The sequence below is a fragment of the Ciconia boyciana genome, chromosome 6 (assembly GCF_034638445.1).
Source record: "Ciconia boyciana chromosome 6, ASM3463844v1, whole genome shotgun sequence".
NCBI lineage: Eukaryota > Metazoa > Chordata > Aves > Ciconiiformes > Ciconiidae > Ciconia > Ciconia boyciana.
The window spans coordinates 27004141-27016524 of NC_132939.1; the positions used below are offsets into that span (position 1 = coordinate 27004141).

General features: G+C 36.2%; 1 protein-coding gene across 4 annotated transcripts in view; it reads right to left on the minus strand.

Moving 5' to 3' along the window:
* FUT8 (fucosyltransferase 8) overlaps positions 1–12384 on the minus strand; it is a 139774-nt gene that overhangs the window by 108154 nt on the left and 19236 nt on the right. For all 4 annotated transcript variants that reach the window (XR_012043064.1, XR_012043065.1, XM_072865154.1 and 1 more), the window contains one exon: positions 4994–5070. The gene's annotated coding sequence lies outside the window, so the exon portion shown is untranslated. The remainder of the gene's footprint in view (positions 1–4993; positions 5071–12384) is intronic.

Sequence of the window (12384 nt, forward strand, 5' to 3'; positions counted from 1 at the left end):
ACTTGGGTTATTTCAAAATTTGTTTAAAAACAAAAGAAGTCACCAAAAAAAAAAACAAAAACCAAGACTGAAGTGCAAAAACAATTAAATTAAGATTTTCCTATGCTAACAGGTTCTGCCAATTTCTGAAGTGTTTATTAGCCACCATTTAACATAATCCAAACATAGACACAATAAAGTAGTACTGAATTATCAGTGTAGTATGATTACATCATTTAAAAAAAAAAAAATCAAAGCCAAAACAACTGCAGACTATTTCTATATTGTAGATGTAGCCTTGGCATTTATCCACATCCTGTTCTTCTCTCCATGACAACTACAATTTCTTCTAATAAACAGCAAAAAGTGGGCAAGAATAACACCCCCGTCTATCATTTTATCTAAAATGATAGTATTACATAAAAATTCATAATTCACAGATACTTTCATCAGAATTGGCTACACCAACTCTCTGTATTTCATATTAAAAAACACAAAAACCCCATTCCTCACTATTTAACTGCAGGAACTTGTAAAGCAGGAAACATATGCCAGACAAAATAGACTTCCTCTGATCTTGTCTCCTTAAACAATTTGTCAACACTTAGTTTTAGTTTAGTGTAACAGTCTAATCTGAGACATTTAAAATGGTATAGATTATCAGTGATTTTTGAAATCTGATTTTTCAGGCACTATAAAAATATTACTAATTTATAGCTAGATAATATCCACCAGGTTACAGTCTCTAATTCTGCCAAATTTACAGTCAATGTTTTAGCTTTGGAATATTTAAGTTTAAAATTAGATGCATTCAAGATCAAAAGTTACTTGGTCCATTGGAATAAAATATTTAAACTAAAAAAATTTTAAAAATAAAAAAACTTATTGTAATATGCAGAAAGATATTCTATGATGCTTCTGGGCATCTTTTGCAAAAAGCTGTTCTCCCCATGCTCCACTCACAAAAGAGATAGCCAATTAAGGAAAAAAACAAAAGCTAGAAACTAGGCATTAAATCATAAAATGTAATAAGGTTATCAGGAGGTTATTAGACCACCCCTCTCCTCTAAGATGAGATCACACATGCTCATGTGCCTTACTACTTTTTGCGAACTTCCGAAGACAGACATATCTCTTCCCAGTCTATTGCAGTGCTTCACAAGCCACACTGCATTAATCTCCACTGGTAAAAATGTAAGCTTATTAGGTTTTGTGGTGTTCCAAAAGACCTGGAACAGCAGCACTTACTCTCTCTATTAAATCAGCCTCAATTTTTTTCAACCTCTTCCTCACAAGTCATGGATACAGTGTTCTGATCATTGGTACTATTGTCTTCTGGACTCTCCAATTTGGCAAGGTAATTTTGATTTGTTTGCAAGTATTAAGTGTGTGGCTCAGAACCAGACACAATGAGCTAGTTGACTCCATTTCTACCCTAAGTTGAGCAGAGGGATTTACATAGTGTTTTATGACAGTGCTTCCATTTATTTATCCTGGTATGATGTTACATTTTCAGAACTTTTTTTGTGCATGATACTGTTGACTTATGGTCAGCTCTTAACTCTCAATCTTCTTCTTCAGAACTCTCAGTCATTCCTTATTCTGCATTTGCCTATTTTATTTTTAATTTAAAAGCAGTATTTTAAGCTTGCCCTTAATGGCTTGTATCCCATTTTTCCCAGATCATTCTAATTTGTTAGTTCGTGTTAAATTCTAATCCAGTCTTCCAACTTCTCTGCAGTCTCTCAGCCTGGTATAATTTTTCACTGCAGTAAACATGCAAGTCAATGGATATGTTAGTAACCTCTTTTCTTGAGAAGGAAAAAGACATGAAAGACTGTTGTTTGTGCTGCTGCATCAGAACTGACTTATATAGAACGCATTTTTAATAAAGAATATATTTCAGAGCGCCAGCCAGGCAATAAGTAATCTTTCAAATAAGAATCCAAGCTAAATGACTATCAGAATAAAACAGTGAACTGAAGCCGAATGTTAGAACAAGAAACAGACTTTGCTGATCCTCAGGTGAGGGGGAAAGTAGTAACCAAGAAAGACAGTAGATACTCCAGAAACACAGACGGATGATCCAGCTTTGATCCTGATAAAAAGGGCAGGGCTAGATCAGCAACATACCCTTCTGAAAAGATAATTTCCTCTTCCATCAGAAATCATATGTTGATCTATTTAGATATGTAGAAATAAAGATATCTATCCAATATTTCAGGTGCCCCTACAATAAACCCTAAAACTCAAAATATAAAGGCCTTTTGCAGAGATTAGTTTATCTTCAAAAGCCTATCACATATAAATCTAACTTACAGTATGTCCAAGAAAAGATAAGAAAATGTTTCAGAACGTAATAAAAAATGCCCAGTTGATCTTTCTTTTTTGGTAAACTACAAAACCGCAGTTCATAGATGGAATGAATTAGACCAAGTGTGAAATATGATGTGAAAAAAAAAAAAAAAAAGAAAGACTACCATGGGAATGTGTTTTTACATGTGAGGGGAAAAAAAAAAAATCAAGAAAAAAAAATCAAGAAAAAAAAATTAAATAGGTAGATAGATTAAATACGTTTTTTTCCAGCCAGACTGTGACAGCAGAAAATAGTTCCGAATGCAGTTTGTTATGCAATCTGACAGGAAGCAGGAATCAAACACAATCCATAGACTGCATAATCAAGTAATATGGGAAAGGTATTGCCTTTGCTCTATTACTTAGTTACTTGCCTCAACCTACGAGCACTACATAGATCCTAGCTAGATATTAAGCTCAAATCAGCTTTCCTCCACTGCTCAATCTCCCTTAGCAGTTGAGCAATGCATACAAAACCACTGGCCTAACTAGTGCCCCAGACACTGCAGTTTATATATACCTGCACAAATCCTCTTAATTATCCTCCCGCACAAATTGAACAGAAAAGGCAAGAAGAGGTTTCATACAGTTCTCAACCACTGTGCTTTGTCCTTGCTAAAGGAAGGACTGCATCTCTACAAAAGATGCAACCATTGCCACAGTTTACAGACAAATCAAGGTAGTGTGAAGACAGTACAAAATGAAGCATAAAAACTAAGCATAAGCAAGCATATATGCATGCATCCAGGCTCATACTTAAACCAAAAAAATTTTTAATTTACAAAACTGTAAACTAAGATAGAGACAAATTGCTGTATTATGTAACATCATGTAAAAGAGACCAGTCAATTCTGATAAGACGTGAGGTTTGAACAAGTCATGCAAGTTCTTCATATGTACTTTTCATTCATTTCGAGGGCCTGGAGCACACAGATATTTCACATGGAGCTGGGGGTGGGGAAGATTATTACAGATTTTTTAGTTACCTGCTAAGATTTTTTTCCCCCCTGAATCACTGTTTCTATTTGGTATCGACAGGTCGCTCCTACTAACAGCAAGGGCTGAGAGGGATCTGGCGAGACTAGCCAGTTCTAGTCTAAAGCTCTCAGAAGCTAAATCTGTTCTTCTCCAAAGTCAAATTGTCTATTTCCAGCCTAGTGACTTTAACACAACCTTACCACAAACTGCTGGACAGATCCACTGACTGGCTGCTGCCTAAAGGGACAGGTTATGCTCCCACACTCTTTGCTCCCACCTGCAGAGTCTCATTTCTTCCTTTGCACCACTTTAACACTTTCTGAACCCTTATCCGAGCTGAATCAACCCACAAACCAGGAAACAAAACTAGCCACCTTTTTGGTGGGTTTGTGAGATAAATCAGTTAATTGGTTTCAGCAGCAGTCAGGTACAGAGGAGAGCAGGGTTTGGGAAATGGAAACAACCCCTTTCAGCAACAGTAAGCAGTTGCAACAGCCAACCCAGTTTCAAGAAACCTAACTGTAAACTGCATGCTTGGAAAGCTACCACCATATTCTTTGGCCTGGCCTGGCCTGTTCTCATGTTCTGTCCTCAGAACATCATTTTAAATCCCACATTTTTTTTCAAAACCATTCATAGAATTCTTAAGCTAACAAAGTACTTCAGGAGTTATGACTGTATAAATAAATCATAATAATTGGGAGTACTTTAGATGTCTTCTGCTTGACAACCATTACTGAAGTTGAGTGAACAGTAAAAGCATCTCATCTGTGACAAATTTGCTTGAGCTGTTAGTCTAATTTATTCAGCTGTGAAAGTTCAAGAAACTTTCACAACCTTCTTATCCTTACCATAATTAACAATACTGATTGTAACTATCTTTTCTACAGTTGCATCAAAAAAGAGTAACATCATAACATGCTTGGTTTCCAAGTTCACACCTGAATTCACGTTTCAGTGAAGTTCATTCTTTAATCAACTTCTCAAAAAGAAGAGAGTTACTATTGTTCTAAGATTTATCTTTTATGAAACATTTATTTATTTCTTTGAGTATTACGGTACTTGCATAGACCTTCAAAAACATAAGAATCTGTAGTATTAAGTTTTTGATACTTGTCACGATTTGAGAAAATCTAGCACTGGATCTAGGATATCCCAGAGCACACAATAGTTTCCAGCCACAACAGCTTCGTTACTTATAACTCTCAGAGAAACTTCAGGAATAGGGCCTGTGCCCAGCTTCTGTAGAAGTACTGTTTATCTCTGAGAAATACATGTAATATCTGCAATACAGATGAAAGGGCCCAAAAATGCTGCCAAAGAATAAGGTTTTTGTACGTAAGACAGAGGATACACAATGAATCTATCAAAGAAGATTTCTCTTTCTATCAAAGAGATCTCTCTTTTTAGAGGTGAGAGGCAAAGAGGAGAAGGGAGAGAAATGGATGTAAGCAGGAAAGAAGTGTCTGATTGACCCAATTTTGTCAGTGATCTGACATAAAAGCAAAAGACCTGACCTCCCTTTTGCAAAGTTTGCTTTTTCCAGCTGACAAGGATTTATCAACAGAAGGGCAGTTTTCAGTTTCAGTTTTAAGTAGCACACGTCTTTACCTAGTTTCTTTACATCTAGTTTTTGTCCCAGTGGAGGCAACATCACAGAGGAAGAGAAGTACTGACTTACCAGCAATAATTATTGTTCAGATTAATACTTTTGGAGACTCTTTTTCCTCACTTTCATGTTGAAGCCTAGGTAATTTTCTGAAAGTAGAAGAGGAAAAGAAAATCATTAGTTTTTATCCTTTATCATCTTTATCCACATTTTCATCCTTTGACTATTATATGCAGCATTCAAGAGATACATGCAAACACTCTTATTAAAAATATTGCTCAGAATTTTATACGATTTGTGATTAGATGACTTGTAGCAAAACTCTTATGAAAACAGAAGTTTATACATATGACCAACCTCTATTTATACTGAGGTCCAAAAAAATAGAAACTCTACCTCATTGCCAAAAAAAACCCAACAAAGATTAAGTATAGACCCTCAAGGCATCTGTGAAAACAAATTAAGAAAGCAAGGGGGGAAAAAAGCAGTGGATTCATTCTTGGGATATATATAGCCAGGCTTTAGCGGGAAAAAAAAAAAAAAAAACACTGAGAAAAATTATGGGATCAAGATCCTAAAACCAGATGCCAAAAATTAAAATAGTAAACCCTCAAACTGAAATAGTTGCCACATGGAAAAGAATAGGGTCTACCTTTAAAACAGATGTAAGCAAATTAAGTTGGTTTGTACCACTTGTTTATTTATGTTTGTACGTAACAACATACACAGTAGACCATATATGACATATTAAATTGTTTTAAACAAAATCTTACTTTTGGGTTATCAAGGCATGGAGTTACTACATCATTTTATAACAGTGGTCTGACTAATTCAGAATGGCTGTACACTACTGAACTAAGTGTTGATTCTTGGCCATTTAACAGAAAAGCAATCAAAAGCTGCACATATCAGACAAACAGCAATAAATTGGATGTTGAAAAAGCTAATTTGTGAACCTGACTTCAAGGAAAGGGATAAAACTGGGGAAGAAAAATAAACAGGAAACCAAATAAAGCAACAAAAGTACCAGGACTAGGAGTAAAGAGAAAATGATAAATGCTTCAGATAATTGTCTTTTACTGCAATGAGAATTCTGCCAAATTAGTCTTATTTTTGAATGAAAACTAAGTGATTTTATATTTCAAAGAGAAGCTTCAGCAGCTGTACTGTCAAGTGAACAAGGTGAACTGGCAACTCTCAAAATCTCAAAAGAAGCAACAATTATAAAAATCAAAAAAGACTGAATTCTGTATTTTCTTTTTCATATAATAAGTTATTTAAAATAATCAGCACCTACAAGGTCAGAGCCCATGAACTTCCAAAAATGGAATGCCTGGGGGAAAGAGTGAGATAGCCTATTTTCATTTCCATTTGAGATTGATAGTTTGGGTATACTTCAGCTAAGCCAGCACTCAATAAAAAAGATACAGCTTTTCCTGTAATAAAGGATCTCAGAAAACCAACCAAAAAAATGCAACACTGTTACCCCATGTATAAAAAGTAACATCAGGGGTTTAGCCTTCCAGAAAAACTAAACTAGTTCTTTTATTGTAACTCTCATCAAATCAGTTACACTACCGGTTTCACAAAAATGGAGAGGTGAAACTGTTAGCTGAACGTGAGTCAGGAAGCCAAGCAAAACTGAATATGGAGCCCACCTGTTCCAACAGCTAGCCCTAGAGCGAACCCGTTAGAGCACAATCTAGAATGATGATTACACTTTTAATTTTATATGAAGCATTATGCTATATCTTTTTACAAGTCCATATTTGCAACCCCAATAACAGGTAGAAGGTAGCATATTATGTGAGCCACATGTATGGAAAAATAGATTTAGACAGATTGGCTCACAGTAAACATGAAGCAGCAATGTTTACATTTCACGTAATGAAAAGAACTATTACTAAATTTACAAGTTGATTTATCTGTAAGAATTACAGGCCAGAATTACAGTACCAGAAGTCCAGAGTCCTACCAGACTGGGCAATTCACCATGCCCTACAAAAAGCTCCCCAAAATTTTAAACTGTGCTATCCCAAAATATATAAAAACACACAGAACAACTTAAAAAAGCATGAATATTTGGGTCTTTTTTTCCACACTAACATACCATCGGACTGAAGTAGCTACTTAACAGTTGCTGACAAAGTAGAGGGGAAAAAAACAAAGTTCCAATGTAATTTCTACCTCTGCTCCAGGAAAATTTGTCCACAACACAAATAATTTAAAAAATATATATATTACAAAACAGTGAAATATGTTGAGTTGGTTTAAAATAAAACAGTCCAGCCTAGCCTGGTCAAGTCATTTGTAGCTCCACTTAACAGATTCTACCTGTATGACAATGAAATTTTAATTTGAGTTCCAAGTATTGTTTTGCAACCAACTATGCACTGGTTTTAGAATATTTTCTTGTAGCCCATAGTCTGCTCAGAGTAACTCACAAAGAAGTAACAAATGCTGTACTGAAATCAAGATGCAGGATACCAGCAATTTTTTTTCTATCCATAAATCCATTACTAAGACAAAAGAAATAAAGCCCTTTGTTTTAAGATCATCACAACTAATATAAAGTGACTGTCTATTCCAGGATCTTTTTATGGAACCATGGAAAAGAATAGTCAACCTGCTCTGAGTCATTCAAAACTACTAAAAAGCTTACAATTTTCCAGCCTAATATTACTAATTTATCCCTGAAAACGGAATTCTATTTATAAGGTAAAAACTACAACTATTTAAAAAAAATCTTTGCATTTGTTGTTCAATCACCTCAACAGTATTTACAAATATCAGTAGATTAATTAGACAGTAGTGCCTTCCAGATAAGTTTGCCCCTCTTGCAGAGATCTTTTTGGAGATAAACATCATGAAGTGACCTTGCAGATAGGACATTTTAGTTATATGCCCGATTCTGACTTTGAATTGCTTGGTGAACATTGACTAGTCACTACCTTTTATTTTTAGAAAAATTAATTTATAAAAAAAAAAACATCCTTAAAGTGTTCAATACCACCTGGAGTCTCCTGCATTACAAGAACCCATTCAAAACAAAGTCCAAAACATTTCATCAACACTTTTCATGTAATTTAAGTTGACTTTTAAGAAGATGCGAAACTTGAATGCACAACAGCAAGATAATAGAATTCAAGGATGCCAGCCACGCTGTAAGTGCCTGCAACTACAGAAGTGTTAGAGGAAAATACCTACATCACCTCAGGAATACAGAGGGGTGGGGTGGGGTGGGGGGAAGAAAAAAGGAAACACTTCCCCTCTCCCTTCCCCATTTGACTGGGGCAAACCAATTTAACTTTGAACAGAGACATTAGACCCATATGCCAGGCCAGGACTACTTTCCTAATACCACAGGAAGAATCAGAGACCTCACTCAAAATTCCACCTTTAGTCAATGGCAAATTGCCTCTGCTTCAGAAGAAGATAAATTATGCACCAAGAAGAGAAAAATTTAAAAACAACATCCCTTCTGATCTCTACAGGATACCAGTGGTAGCCTTGAAGAACAGAATTTCTAAAATTGGAAACTTTATGACAAATAACAATCAAATATTTTCTTGGCTGCTTTATCCTCTCAGACATTTCTGTTATTCCAGTACGAAGAAATCTCATATGCTCATTTTTAATTTCTGACTCCAGGATCAACCTTATCACCTCACACAGTCTTTTTACACAAATATATAAAACATCATCCTGAACCACCAAGTTTCTTTCTCCTCATTACTGATTTTGTAGGACTAGACCTCACCCTTTGATTTTCAAACAAGATTTGTTATTAAGTTTGTCCCTCAGATGTATTTCTTTTCAGTTGTTTCTCTCCCATATACACCTTCACACCCAGACTATTCTTACTTCTTCCTAGGCTTTACTTGCCAAATTCATACATTCTCCTTTAAGAAGGCAAGTTCAACTTCAGCATAATCACACTAACAGTTCTTTCTTTTCCAAATGACTCGATCTTTTCCGAGTGTGACTGTGGTCAGAGCTCTATACCGTCCTAAACACAAATCAACCAATGCTTTATTGGCTGGTCCTAACTATCTTTTTTAAAAACTAGAAGCCAGCTGGTGTGTCTTAGAATCATGTTCCTGTCACAAAGCCACATCATCTGAGAAGGAAATAGATCAGGATCTGGGTCACACAACAATCTACCTCTGATTACCAGCCTAGTTATACCAGGTGTTCTCGTCAGCACTCAAGTATGTGAATTTGCAGGGTCTTTTTAATAAAACTTAAATCATTTTCTATTACTCCAAACACATAAATCATCCTCTACTACTAAGTATGATAATCTTGCCTTCTCTAGTATTAGTAATTTCAGAAGCACACAGACCAGCTCTTTAGCAAAGTCACTTGCTTATTTCAGTGCTGGCTCTACAGTTTCAAGTAGCTGGCAGAGAACTAACTGAACCTATGTTAGGGAAAATGTTACAAGAAAAGAATTTAAACAACAAAACCGCTTAAAAGAAACAAACAACAAAATCAGCTAAAATGTTACACAATGTTTTTTCATGTTTGGTAACGAAAAACAAATGAAAAATTAATCATTCTGTAAGGCAAGTGAAGCTCAGAACATGTGTTTTCCAGTTTTAAGACAAGAGAAAATGTGGTTTTCTAATGGAGAAATAGTTATTTAGCTGAAAAACTGAACTTCATTTCCTTATACCCATCAATACATCTGTCTGGTATCATTGTTAGTTGCTGATACTAAGCAAGTTTCCTTAAACAAATATGGAAAGAAAGAACATCCCAGGGGAAGAGAGGGAAAGATAATCTTTTTAATACATATATTTAAAAAGATATAAGATTATATATTATATATATTTTTTATATACATGTGCTGGCTTTGGCTAGGATAGAGTTAATTTTCTTCACAGTAGCTTGTATGGGGCTACGTTTTGGATTTGTGCTGGAAACAGTGTTGATAACACAGGGATGTTTTAGTTACTGCTGAGCAGCGCTTACACAGAGTCAAGGCCTTTTCTGCTTCTCATACCACCCCACCAGCAAGGAGGCTGGGGGTGCACAAGAAATTGGGAGGGAACACAGCCGGGAGAGCTGACCCCAGCTGACCAAAGGGATATTCCACACCATATGACGTCATGTTCAGCATAAAAAGCTGGGGGAAGAAGGAAGGGGGGACCATCCAGAGTGATGGCATTTGTCTTCCCAAGTAACCGTTACACATGATGGAGCCCCGCTTTCCCAGAAATGGCTGAACACCTGCCTGCTGATGGGAAGTAGTGAATGAACTCCTTGTTTTGCTTTGCTTTCATGCGCAGCTTTTGATTAAACTGTCTTTATCTCAACCCACGAGTTTTCTCACTTTTACCCTTCCGATTCTCTCCCCCATCCCACTGGTGGTGAGTGAGTGAGAGGCTGTGTGGTGCTTAGTTGCCAGCTGGGGCTAAACCACGACAATATATTATATATTTTTAAAAACTTTCTTCTTTTTTTAGTTTAAGATTCCTTACTGCTAAGAGCTAAAGAAAAGCTGGAATATACTCAATTCATAATATGCAAGGATCAAAGCCACATCATCTAACTTCTACTGCACACAGAAGAAAGGCTCTCAGGAATTAGCTGTTTTGCAGTGAAGTGCATAGGATTCTTTCTGCAGTTCAATTTTGTAGAGAAGCTTCCCCTTCAAACAAGCTTTGACTACCACAGGTTTGAGAAGGACATACAATTGTCCAATGAAATTCTACTTTAATCAAACAAGATACAGATTTGGAAGCATTATTCCTCAAAGTTCTTCAAAACAAGCCTAAAAGACAGATTTCCTCACTCTTGTTTTTCCTTATCAGATAGGACTTTGACACTTTGACCTTGTTCTAAGAGTACACCATTTTTAATGGCACAAATAACAATTAGGAGCAAACTTCAGTATCATTAAGTGCTTATCCTTACCACAAAAAAATATAAAACAGTTGCTATAAGGTATAAAGTCCCTCCATGATACTGAAATTTTCACACATAATGGTTTCTCAAGGCATAAATCAAGAACAGTCTACAAAACTGATACAGTACACAGAACAGTGTACAATCTGCTGATTGCTTTCATGGACATACTAAAGGGCCAAACTAAGAATTAAGTTATTAAATAACATCCCAAATATAAACACATTTGTAACCTATTCACTTGCTAGGAGGTAGGTCACCCAGAATGTAAAACCAATGTGACACTGTGCAGTTCTCAAGTTCTTTCCTGCTCCCATCCTTCAAGACACATTGACCCAACCACTTGACTCATTTTTCCCTTTTATTTATAAAATACATGACCCTAGCTGACACATCCCAATATTCCCAGAACACAGGTCACTCTTGTTCAGTGCCCCCAGCTCTACATTTTTCACTTTACAAAGTTTCATGTATGCTACAGTGACATTGCTAATACATTTACACACTTGTACATGCAGTGCAAATTTGGGAAAACACTGCCAGCACTGGACCTCTCTTAGCTCTCTCAAATCCAGGAAAACATATGTTATGTTTCTTTTCCCCAAAGTCCCACTTCTTCTCACCCATGTGAAGTGCCATCTGTGCTTCCCAGCCTGGCAAGCTAGAAATCTGCTGTCATTCATTTCATGAGTGAGCAAATTAAAGGCAAAGACTGTCCTCTTCAATAAAACAACAAGACGTACAAATGGCAATCTAAATGACAACTCCAAAGCGATGAGTGGCGAGCATGGTTAGTTAAAGGGTCATAGGGAGGAAAAGGTGGCAAACAGTAGACTATCTTCAGAGCTTCCTTGATCTCTGTAAACTAATGCAAAAAACTACAGGGAATAAAGAGTAGCTGGAAATCTCAGAAAGTAAACAAAAATATGACTTTACTGACACAACACATTTAGTGGGATACCACATAAAGTTGGAGGGCATACTTGGCTTAGGGAGGACAGATATAGATGGTGGAGCAGGAAACCTTGTCTCGAATATCTAAGGTTTGTATACTTGTTCTGAGATCCAGAATGCAACAGAAGACAAACACTCCATGTAACATTAAAATGAGAAAGTTACAGTGACAAGGAAAGCATAGATCTCCTATAAATTACCAAACAAGAAAATTTAAGTGGATGAGAGTTTGGAGGGACTGTTGAGAGAGGCTGTTTGTTTCTTCTTGGGTCTTTTGTTTTTTGTTTGGGTTTTTTGTTGGTTTGTTGTTGTTTTTTTTCTAGACAGCTAGCAGAATCATTCAAAGTACGAGATTTAATATTAATGATTCACCAGATAGGCCTTTCTGGAAGCAGATCATAGATATAACTGAGTTAACCTCTAGTTGGTAACTGGCTTGACTATTGGCTTTACGAAAGTTAACCTACAAGGTTACATCAATACACTAATGCCTGAAACTTTCCCAGACACCAAAATGCAAATCATCATGTTAGAACAAGCCCTGAAATACTTTTGATGAAGGCCAACTGCACTCTTCCAGTCTCTGGGAACAGTCT